Consider the following 12910-nt stretch of genomic DNA (forward strand, 5'->3'; position numbering starts at 1 on the left):
AATTTTGGTTTTCACTTCTCAAAGATTCCTAACATTTTTTTAAACAGGTTTTTCAGAGAAAATGTTTTTTATCTTAAAATTTTGTTAATTCTCAAATAATCTCATTTGCCCATAATTTCTAGTTGCTGCAGGTCATTATGGCTTGACCTGTGGAAAATAGGATTGAGGACTTATTATACCTAATTCTTTCTTTGTTTTTGCAAATGTGATTCCCCCCCCCCCCCCGTATTTTCTTTTAAATTATTTCTAACATTGAGTGGGTAAATAAAATAATTGTTATGAGTAATTTATAAGAATTATTTATCTTTGGTCTTAGAGATCCAGGGTATAAAAATGGTTCTTAAGCAACCATCAGAGAATAGGAAAAAAGGAGCTTTATTAGAAAAGTTCACACTTCCACAAGGGATTTATTAATTTGCCCAAAAGCTTGAGCAAATATATATAATAGTTGCTAATCAGCATGCTTACATTTATAGCAAAACATTGTAAAATAAAATGAAAAATGTGTTTTCAATAAATTATAATGCATATTATTGTCAAAAAACTAATATTAAATTAATCATTTTAAAATATATAGGTAGATTTTTAATGTTTTACAAATAAAAGACTTTTTATTATTGGGCAAATTACTTAAATGGAGAACAATTTATCTGAAATTTCCTGGATAAAGAGGTCTTTCATTAAAGCATACATTTTAAGAAACTCTTTAAACTTCAACTAATTCTTCCCCTGACTTTATGGAAATATTTCAAAAATATAAAATGCAATGATTTGTCTCCTTAACAAAACTATTTGTATACTTTTTTTTTCTTTCTGCCTACCAGAATTCTTTATATAATTTTGGGTATTCTTTTGACAAAACATGAAAATTTGTTTCATCAAGAAATAATAAAATGTTTTTGTTATCAGATAACCTGCCATGTTTAAGAGGGCTTTCCCCTCCTTGGCTCTTGCCACACGCATGAGAAAGAATTCAGAAACGTGACTGAAAGCAGTGTTGAAGAAAAGCAAGCAAATTTATTAAGAATACACTTAGCATAAAGCACAAGTGGGCAACTCAGCTAGTCTGAGCGCCCTACCTGGTGGGGGTTTAAGGATTTTATAGGTTATCTTCCAGTAGGTTTCAGGTTCCCCTGCTGGATAGACTAAATTTCAAGGTTCACTTTTTTACATTGTTGTGGCTTTTCTCAAAATTTATGAGCACATCTGGTGATTTTATTTTGGCAAGTCTCAAGACTTCTGACTTCTTTGTTCTGTGGGTGAGATAACCTCCCCTTTTTTCCCCTTCCCATTCTCATGCCCTAGCAGTTATTTACACTGCCTAATATTCCCCCTTCAAGTAATACCATCAAAATTATTATTTTTTTTGTTATTTGTCCCCCAGACTTCATCTGTCCTTGGGTTTAGCTGGCACAAGTGGCATTAATTGGGGTTTTTTTTCTCTATTTTCCCAGGTTAGGGTGATTTAAACTATGTATTCTCTGATGGCAGAGGAGACGTATAAACCATTTTCTCTCAAGTGTCCTTGGTTGGAAAAGATAAGGTCTTGCAATTCACAAGTTGTCTGCAAGCTACCCAAACTTTCTTGTCTCAGTTTCTCCATTCTACTTGCCCAGAAATTTCATAACTTCTTTCTATCCTGCCACATTTTGAACTACTTGGCTATACTTTGATAGAACTAACTAGGGTTCTAATTCAGTGTTAGTCTACTAGCAAATCTCTATAAAATGTAACATCTTCTGATTCCATTAATACCTCTGACGGTCCAGATTTTCTTGATGCATCAAATCAACATGAAGGTTTTAAAATTCTATGTTCATGTATCCCATAATCAAAATTAATAAGTTCATGTGGGTTAGTTAATTTTTAATACTTTTTCTAAACCTGCAAGCAAATTTTCTACTTTATACTGCTTCAGGAATAATTTTTACAATTGCTATCATTTCCTAGGATTTGGGCTGAGAATTAGGATGTTTTTATGTTATATATATTTCTATTTCTCACCACTAGCCTAAAAAGAGACTATCAGTGGGATTTCAGAACAAATGTCTTCCTTCTGAAATGTACATTGGAATTTTATCTTCCCCTAACTTTCCATTTTTCAGAAGTATTATTATATGCAGAGGGAAAAACAAATATTTCTTTTTTAGCTCTCTTTAATTATATTAGGCAATATCCACAGTATCTTCTTATTTTAAAGCTGTGAGATGTTGTGTTACTTGTCACATACATCTTGTGATAATTCTCTGTATTGTTCTATTTCTGTTGAGAGCTTCCCTTTGGCTCTTATTTGCTTGTGCATGCTGCCACTGCTTCTTTGTTAAATGTTGTCAACACTCATGATTATTCTCAACAGGACCTCCATCAGGGAGGCTACAGGCATGAGATTATGCCATGTAGTATTAGCCTCAGGTTTGATATGGCACAAGTTGTCTATTTGTTCTTTACGAGAGATGGAACATCATGGTCTGATTATCTCCTTAGCCCTGTGCTTTTCTTTTGAAAGATGCCCTTTCATGTTATAAGAATTATATAGTACAATTCAGGAAGTCTTTAGATTAGTTTAAAATATAAGTAGGTTAGAATATGGGCATTGGGGAACTATTCATGCATGTCAAAGTTCTTACCTTTTTTAAGAGTGTTAATTTTGCATTTATTAGACCTAGCTGGTTGCCTCAGTAGTTATAGCATTGGCCCATGTACTGAAGGGTTGATACCGGTAAAGGGCACATACCTCAATTGCAGGCTTGATCCCTTGCCCAGTTGGGGCACATGCAGGAGGCAACCAATTGAGGTGTCTCATATCCATGTTTCTCCTTCTCTGCCTTTCCACCTCCCTTCCGCTCTCTCTAAAAATCAATGGAAAAAAAATATGCTTGGATGAGGATTAACAAAAGAAAACAAACACACAAACAATAACAACAAAAACCCACAAAGCTAGTTTGTTAGAAGTCTGAAGTTAAATCAGTTTAAATAACTATAGATTATAGTGTAAAGTTAACTTATTTGCCCACTGTGCCCACTGTATAATTGTGTATACTTTTTTTAAATTTAATACAGATTTATTTTTCAAAATGTCCAGCTGGTGAGATCTGTTGTTCATGCATCTTCTCCAGCATCTGGGGTGTCCCACCTTTGGTGTTTCTGGTGTAAATCACTTGAGCTCTGTGCTTTGATACTAGTTTAGTAAGTCCTTTACTAAGTAGCTCCTGAAGGGCTGCCCTGGCCATGGAGCCACGAATCTTCAGCCTCTGGGAGACCACAGTTGGGGTTATAAGCTTGTACTTCGGAACTTCCTTACTGAGCTTGTCATAGATGGCTTTGTCAAACAAGACCAGATTATTGAGCTTGTCCCAAACTTTGCCTTTGGACCACTTCTTCTTTTTGGCCTTGCTCCCTGACTTGTTCACGAAGTCTTTGTCTGTCTTGACTGACTTTCCAGCATCTTTCTTCTTCTTGTCGTCCTTGGGCAGCATCGCGGGACTCAGAGAGCAGGGATGCACTGCTGCCTGACATGCTGCTGCTCGGCCAAGATGTTGGCCCAAGAGCACTTGTGTATACTTTTAAACACATATGGTGTGATGCAATTTCTTACTCATATATTTATATTCATAAGATTGTTAATTCTCGGATAAAGTCTGTATTGTATATGTTTTGTAATTCAGAATTTTGCCACAGAGTATATTATTAATACTAGAGGCCCGATGCATGAAATTTGTGCACCTGGGGGGAGGGTCTCTTAGTCCAGCCTGCCCCCTCTCACAGTTTGGGAGCCTTCAGGGGGTGTCCTACTGATGGCTTAGGGGAGCAGGGTGCGGGCCTAAGCCTCAGTCTGGCCTCCCTCTGTGGGAGGTGACTGGTGGGCCAATCGGGATGGTGTGGGCAGGGAGTGGCTACCCCTATCCCCAATTGTGCCACAGCCACTGGTGGCCTCCCTCTGCAGAAGGCAACCCCAGCAGGCCTATCTGGGGATGGTGCTGGGTGGCCCTGCCTTGAATTGCCCCACTGCTGCTGCTGTCCGAGGCCTCCCTCTGCGGGATGCAACTAGGTGGGCAATCAGGGGATGGCGCCAGGCCTCTAGTTGTCACTGTTCCCCACCCCCACCCCATCGCCATCCCGTCCCTCTGCCCACTGGCATGTTCTTTGGCTGGCCTGATGACACCTGCTCTCCGGCCCCGTCCCCCACTGACCGGTTGTTCCACCATTCGGTCAATTTGCACATTACACTTTTTATTATATAGGATTGCTTTATTTGGAGGGAGATTTATCCACCAAAATGAGCTCTAGAAGGAGTGTTTTTAAAGGTGTGGTCCTACATAGTAACAGGCAACCCAGATGAGTGTTATACATTGTATTATTTGAGAAGATCTCTTTTGAAGTTTGATACTTCAGTAAACTGACATTGGCTTATTAAAATTATGCCTCTGGCATGACCACAGTCAGTATATGATTTTTATTGTTAAAAATTGAGCACCCAATATCTCTTTATCAATCTACATAGGCTCATAATATTTCCACATCTTTAAATTCCCCATACTCACAGAGCATTTAATGACTTAGATAAGTATTTTTAAGGGATCATGCAGGAAAGCTAATTTAGGTGATAGAAATGTGTAGTAGATTGATAATATCCTAAATTAGGAGAAAATATGGCACATTAGCCTTACAGAGTGGTGGCTGAAGGCAGAAAAACAAATGTTGCAGCAAAGAAAGAGCCTAAGTCTGTCTTCTGTCCTAACTGTTTGGCCATTGCTGAACTAAGGAAGCTCCCTTACACTGTTCCTTTTCCTCGATACCTTCTACCAATTATTAGAATCACCCATTCAATGAAGTTGCCCAAACTGAAAAACCTGGGCTAATACCATTTGCTTTGTTTGCTTTCACCCCTGTATAATCAGCCAAATAGTTCAATCAGGTTTCCTCATAAATATGTCTCTGATCCAGTGCCTCTGTCTAGTCCTAGTTCTCAACATCAGTCTCTCTTTTTCTTGGGCTCTAAAACACTTCAGCTGTCTAAATTAATCCTTCCCACAGCCACCAGAATGATTCACTTAAAATGAAAGCAAGACCACGATGCTCCCATGCTTGACATTCTTCACTTTTCCTCCTTCTGTGGAATAAAATCTAAGCTCCCTGCTATGGTATATAAGACCCTCAGTGGTCTGTCCTCTGCCTACTTCTCAGGCCACCGCAGACCCAGGCCTGACTGCAGCCACGGGCGGCCGGGACCCAGGCCTGACTTCCACCCCAGGCCCCCCACTGCCCCCCTGCCTATGTCTGCTCTGGGGCTGCCCGAGCTGGCACGGTGGTGCAGCAGCTCAGGCAGGCCCCCTGTCTCTGTCTCCGTCTCCATTCCAGGCCTCACCTGCATGTGCAGTCTCCTCCTGACCAGTCGTGACTGTTACTGCATCCCAGCCTAATTTGCATATATATATATATATATATATATATATATATATATATATATATAAGGTTTTTAGGTAAATTGACTAATTTTCCTTTGTATATTAAAAATATGAGATGCTACTATTAAAAGGACCAAATTACAGAATTGTGTTGAATAAAAATATGTATTATATATTATTGGGTTATATGTGTTATTATTGGTGATAATTGCTGAATGAGATTTATTCTTTCATAGAGCTTGCATTAAATGAAGGACAAGACAAGCTAATACATAATCAAATATATAATATGTAATTTCAGGTACAAATTCATTTTTTTCTTTTTTGAAAAAAAAATATTTATTGTTGAAAGTGTTACATATGTCCCCTTTTTTCCCCCATTGACCCCTTCTAGCCCACTCCCTGACTCCCCCCAAGACTTTTTGAAGCCCAGGTCTTTTTCTTAAACATATGACCATATATCCAATAATCTACTGGTCGTCTCTATTGGGACATCTCATAGGTAGACCAAACCCAGCATACACAAAAGTTAACCATTTGTTTTTGCTTTTGTTGTAAAAAATTTGTTTCATCTGTAATATTGCATCCATAATTATACTTTTTAAAAAATTTTAAATAAAGATAATGCTCCATAATTATCTTTTTTCTTAATTACTAAATGTTGTCAACGTTATAGTCTAAATAATATTTGAATCTAGTATAACCTTATTTATGGCTTTCAATATGCCTACCAACATCATTTCAATACCCTAAAAACTGGACTCCCAAATTTCTGTCTTTGTTTTCTCCCATCTGCTTTTTTTTAAAGTTAAAACCTAGCATTTTATTAGCTCTTTATTAAACTGTTAGAATTGAAAAATCTGACATAAGAAAAAAATAAACAACCTTCATAAATAGGTGCTGAAAGGCACTTCCTTCCTAAGGCAAGCAATAGTGTAATAAAATATAAAGAAGCTGGCCTGTCTGCACCACACTTGCCCAGTTTTCCCCATGGCCAGCCACACAAGCTCTCCTTCCTTTCAGTAAACATTATCCTGACTCACAGTAGATCTAACTCAAAGTTTATCATGCAGGATGCCTTGGCCTATCCAGGAACATTGGAAATGTTTTTTTTCCTTATGGTTTTGAGGAAAAAGACAAAAACAAAACAAAAAAAAAACCTTTTAAATGCTGCCATTTGAGGTTATGGCTTACTGAAGTATAAAAAGATTTCTTCCTCTCCATCAAAAGCAGATCTGTCTTCTGTCTTCTGAAGGGAATTGTTTTCTCAGTTGCTATGCCAGCTTCTCACACAGCTCATTGAACCAGGTTAATAATAAATAAAAACAAAATGGAACATATATAACACCCTGGTTTAAGTTGTTATGCCATGTGGAGTTCTCAGTCTTCCTTATGTGTACACACACACACAAACACACACAAAATCATCTGTTATCAAAGTCTGCAACCTACAGACCCTCAGATACTACCATGTGACATCCATGCTTGACATCACAAGGATAACAAACACCTGTTTCTCTAGAGCTATGAGTCTGTGACGATTGGCTAATGCCAAATCCAATCTGGTTTTTGAAAGAATATCTAAATGCCTCTTCTGCTTCAAATGCCTGAATGCCTCCCAATTGTCCTTATAATTATAAATTTTCAATGCCTTAATATGGCTCACATAACCCTTTACGATCTAGATCTTGCTTACTTCCCTGTCTCACCTTTTGTCAACTATCAACTCTATTCCCATCCCCACTCTATAAATGCTAGGTTTTAACTATACTGCATTTCTTCAGGTTTTTAGAACATGTATTGTTCTCATGAAGCTTTCAGTCTTTCACTGTATATCAAGTACCTATATTCACAATCTGTGCCACACAAAAATCACAAACTCTTCAGGGCCTCCATGCTAAACATTTTTTTAGTGCTTGAGTGTGTGAGTCTGCAATTTAGGGTCTTAGTTGGATGCACTTGGTGATTTATAGTGGTCTCAGCTTGGAGGACTGTATAAGGGAAGCTGAAAAACCATCACCCAGAGATATTAGTATTTTGTTCTATTTATGGGCACTTACAGTATAATTCGTCACATTTAGAAAGAGAAATTTTGCAGATATGGTTAAGTTACAGCTATTTCTATGACTAAGAATCTTGAGATGGGGAGATTATCTTTGATTATCTAGGTTAGGCTTGTAAAAGAAAAACTAGAGCCTTGTGTGGGCCCAGAGATTGGAGCCTCAAACCTCAAATTTATTCTTAGGCCTTGAAACATACTAGCAAAGTTGAAATTGCTGGGGGATAGTGCTTTTCTTTCCATTTTTTCCCTTTTGGAATAGAAATGTCTATAACTGCTAACATATCCCTGTCTGGTCACTGTATTTTGGAAACATGCAACTTGTTTTCTAGGTTCACAAGTCCATATATGGGGAGTGATTTTGCTCCAGTGTAAATCATAAATAGCCTCATACATATCTGATTTAAATGACTTAGGTCATGAGTTTTGAGATGCTTAATTTGTGTTTGTTTTTTTTCTGTGAAATTAAACTCTTAATACATACTTAATCTAATTATACAAATGTTTCTACATAAGTAAAAACAGGTAAACTAGCTAATTTGTCAATTTTTTAGCATATGCATTCAGAAAACCTACTTTACTATATAGCAGACTTCTGGCTTTAACAGACACCCTCTTGCCCAAATTAGTCCATTATATCGAGGTTTTACTGTACATGTTACCTATTTTGTTGAGATCTTGGAATTGAGTTGATGAAGCTGGGATAGATTCTCCCTTACACCTTTTGGAGGGTGTTCAACCATGAAAACACCTTGATTTTGACCCAGTGATACTGATTTCAGACTTAAGGCTACCAGAATTGTGAGAGAAAATATATCTGTTGTTTTAAGCCACCAAGAAAATAATACACTTGGATAAATTGTCTCTTCAACATGTTTCTCTCATCCTCTTGCATCCTGTCACTGTGCCTATCTCCATGGCAATTTCAGAAAGCAAAGCAGAATAGGACAAGGCAAAAGCCCTTACTTTAAGTATCTGCTTGCATCTAGTGTACTGATAGACCACTGGTAATAGTAAGTCACGTGATTTGCTAGCCCAGAATCTGAGTGGGAGGATGCTGAAAGTTTGACAATGGATATAAGAATATGAATATGGTAAAATGGGGAGTTGGGTCCATTTTTGCATTCAAGCATTCATAGGTTTATTTTCTCTTAATTTCATTATTATCTTTAATTCTACCTCTGGCCAAATCCCACTCATTTTCAGATTTTGCCCTTTCTTAAGAATTAGGTATTATGTTATACTAATGTGGCACTATTTTATTTTCATTAGTATCACAGTTTTCTCAAAATTTTAATTTCAAAGGTACTCATAGACTATTATCTCAGTGAGGGAAAGCATGCAGTCTTTGTTAGCTTATATCTTCAGTAGTGCATATTTACAATATGCTAATTAAATTAATACACAAATTATGCTCTGCTATGTTAGAGATTCTGCTGAAGCACTAAAAAGCCAGTTTTAATATTTTATTTCAAGTGATACCGTTTGTTTTTCTTTTTGCACATAAATTAGTGTGCTTTTATTTTCATTTAATATATTTATATCATATTAAAAGTAAACGTTGATTAAGTTAAGCTACCATTTAAAAAGTTTTCAGTAAGGCAATACTAATTGCCATGTATTCAAACTTGTTAGATAAAAAATAATACGATTTCTTTTCAGTTTATATTTTTTATTTTTATCCTCTTATTTCTTCGAGAAGCTTTGGGAAGTAGGTTGAAAACATTTTTGCCCACATATACCCATTTAAACATTTACCTATTGTGGAAAGAATGTGTTCAATTATCTAATGCTCCTGCTTATAAATGATTTATATGTTGTGACTAGTTTATTTTTTAATCTATTTTAATAACTCTTGAATAATTAGTAAAGAGTGAGAATTACATTCTACTTTTTTTCCATTGGTTTTGTACAAAATGAATAGGAATATTTTAAGAGTGACCTTAACTTTAACCAAAAAAATCAAGGGGGGTGGATTGGAAGCTAGAGAATGTAATTAAAGTTTCAAACACAAACACACATACATTTTACATTATTTTCTATTGATACTACTTTTTATTCATAATTTTAAATATGTTAATGAGAGTAAATGTAATCAGTTCCAGCAGTATCACTTTCTTTCTTTATATTTGTTTCTAATTTGATAAATATTTATGAAAAAGAAAAAGAGAAGTAGTAACTAATATTGGCTAAAGAAATGTTTTAGACACATTCCCTGTGAGGTTCCTCCAAACAGCTGTGCCACTGCATCTCCATCCAAACCACTCGCCCAGTTCTGGGTCTTTGCAGAACACAGGGAGCCAACTCTGCCAGTCTGTGCCAAACTGAGGGGACAGTGCCTGATGCTGATTCACAATCAGTTGGAATTAAAAACTCCAAATTCATTACATTCTATATTTTAGAAAGAAAACCACACATTATTTTCCCTTTCTTGTCATACTATTCCTTTTGAAATTATATGGATTATTACTTTTGAAGTTATATGAATTGCATAGAATAAGAATCACTAAATGTGTGCTCTTACTGAAATCATGTTTACCATTTTATAGCTTCCAGACAACAAAACTTTTATAATCTCTAGAAATTTGGATCTCATCCATTCAAACATAATTATTTATCATACTTTTTCTGGAAAAAGATTCCAAGACATCGTAGCTTAATTTGCACACAGGCAAGCAATACAAACATTCTGAGTTATTGGCAAGTATCAACTGAGTGGTAATCGCTGGATTCAGTCATACAGGTCAGGCTACAGATGCCCTTGCTAAGGGAGTAGCAGCAAATGTCAGAATAAATAAATTAAAGTAATGAAATCAAAGTGCTGTGATCTTGTCCAAGTTCATTGTCTCACAAAAACAAAGAATGAGTTCAGGGACAAAGACAGTAAGCAGAAGCAAAGTTTTTTGAGAGCTGGATGAACCCCCTATAGCAGGGACCAGCAGGGAGCAGCAGGAAGGGAGCCCAAACCAGTGAAGCTTCTTTGTCTCAGGTTCCAAAGTCCCATGTCCCTTAAGCCCATCCTGGAAATGGTGAAGCTGGGGTTCCAGGAGAGCCAAAAGCAGGCCAGTGTCCAGAGCTTCCGTTCCATGTTGCAGCCGGTGTAGTTCAGCACCCAAGCTAAGTCCATTAGTTCATGTGTGGAATCCCATATGGGCATAAGTCATGTGAGTTCAGGGGAGCATATACCCTGCCACTAGAGAGCCAGGAATCCAGTATGCCAGAGAGAGAGAAGAGAAGAGGGTGTGCTTCTTTGTCTAGTGGCGGATGTATGCTTTGCTAGTTCCTGATTGGTCATTTCAAAGAATTCTGCTTTAGCAACATCCATACATTGTAAAGCTTCCTTCTGAACAGCTGGGTTGCCCTGGTAACTCTTGCCTGGCTGGGTTCAGCATTAGGTTACTTTGTTTCTCCAGGAACAGGGGAATAAGTCAACAAGCTATATTCTGTCTACATTTATAAGATCCTGTTATTCTTGGACTTCTGGGTTTTACTTTCCCTTCCCATGGTCCAGCCCCTGACTACCTAGCCCCCTTCTATCTCCTCAATAAGACATCTCATTTGATTTCCTAAGTAAATTTAAGGAGACAGTAAAAGTCAAAATATCAACAACCACAAAGAAATGCTGTAGATACCTTATTACATTTGTCTTATCTTAAGTAATTATTTTAAAAATATCTTATTTACAGACATTGCCAGCCATGACATATTGGTTTTCTTACAAAGAAGGGAAAAAATAGAACAGTTATCACAAAAAGTATATTATCTGTAGAAAAAAACTAATATAGGAAGCATTCATTGAAATAGCTCTTCGAAATTTTAAAAACTTAACGATGAAGAAAATAAAATATAAATTTGATTCTTTAGTAAACATGAAATATTTAAGAACTGAAAAACATAAAATAGTCTACTATGCACATTGTGTCATGTTAACTCTTAGTGTGTTGTTATGATTAAAGAAATACATTCTTGTGTCCCCTCTCCTCTGCCCTCAGTGGAGACAACTATTGAATTTTCTCCTTCCTAAAGTTTTCATAGCCCTTTTCAGGCAGACATTGTGGAATTATTTTTTTTAATATTGCTACATATAAAATTTTATGGAGCAGTCATTAATTATCTCAGGGTTCATGTCAATAAAGTGTAAGTGTATTTTGTGGTTCAGAGTAAATGTTGAATAAATGGTAATTATTATTGATTATTTTTCAAATTATTGAACTTCACTAAAATGAATGTTTCCTTTTACTAGTTAAATTTGTTGCAGCAGGATATTAACTTCCAATAGTAGATACAGATCACTGGTGTAAAATCTAATTCAGGTCACTTAATAATTTCAAATTTCACAGATAAAGTGGGAACCTGCAAGATTGTTTGTATATTAAATTAAAATTTTATGTACATATATAAGCATAGGCCTCTTTGGTTTTTGTTTGGTAGTGTTTTATAATAATCACCGACATGATGGTTTGCAATAAACCAAATTACATCATTAAGTGGACATTATAAATGAATAGTATTTTAAATAATTAGGTCTAAGTTTTTTAGCATCCTTTCATAAATTCAGTTGAGAAAATGTAATATTATCTTGGTTAATATAAACAGAAGAGGAAAATCATATATCTTCAATAAAGATAGTAGATTTATAAATACATAGGTATATACAACATTCACAGACTCATATAATTTTTATAAATAAAATATATTTCTATTCTGTATCTTCTATTACATACATTAAATTATTTAATTAAATAAAAAGTAAGCATACAAAAATCTTGCAGCATCTTCTTTTATTTTAATATATTTTTATTGATTTCAGAAAGGAAGGGAGAGGGAGAGATAGAAACATTAATGATGAGAAAGAATCACTGATTGGCTTGCAACATCTTCTTTTAAGGTATCAAGGTAAATTGAAGAATTAGTAATTTATATTTAATTCATGTTTAGGAAACACATGAGATAAAAGAAAAATTATAACTATAATTATAAATAAATAAATCCAAAGTGGCTATTTCATGATTCTAAGTGTGTTGTTTTCCTAACAATGTTTCAAAATGAGAGATTCTTGTATATTAACATGTGAAAGTGCATTGATGGAGTATGACAATACTTGCTGACTATATTACATCTTTCTCTCAAGTATCTTGCAGATACCAGTAGATTCTACCAATATTAAATGGAAACTAAATTTACTACACATTACACATATTACTAAATGTAATGCTGGCTAGGGGCCTATAAAGTTATAATTCTGTGGCTTAATAACATACTCAAAATTAAATGCTAAAAAAGGAGAAAATTGCATAAGGTAAATAAATAATAATTTTATGATCTGTGTCTTCAGAAAGTCTAAATTCTCAGTAACCCTAAAGGAGATATCTTTCCAACACCTATTTCAGTTCTCCTTCAGCTTGAAATGCAGAGTTGAATTACGATGTGCGATGGCACTTATCTA

General features: G+C 35.7%; 1 pseudogene across 1 annotated transcript; it reads right to left on the reverse strand.

Annotated features, from left to right (window-relative positions):
- Positions 1-3099: 3099 nt before the first annotated feature.
- Positions 3100-3476, reverse strand: LOC308242537 (small ribosomal subunit protein eS25-like; annotated as a pseudogene). The gene has a single exon. The product of its transcript is annotated as a small ribosomal subunit protein eS25-like (transcript).
- Positions 3477-12910: the final 9434 nt, after the last annotated feature.

Source organism: Plecotus auritus (assembly GCF_963455305.1).
Source record: "Plecotus auritus genome assembly, chromosome: 2".
Taxonomy (NCBI): domain Eukaryota; kingdom Metazoa; phylum Chordata; class Mammalia; order Chiroptera; family Vespertilionidae; genus Plecotus; species Plecotus auritus.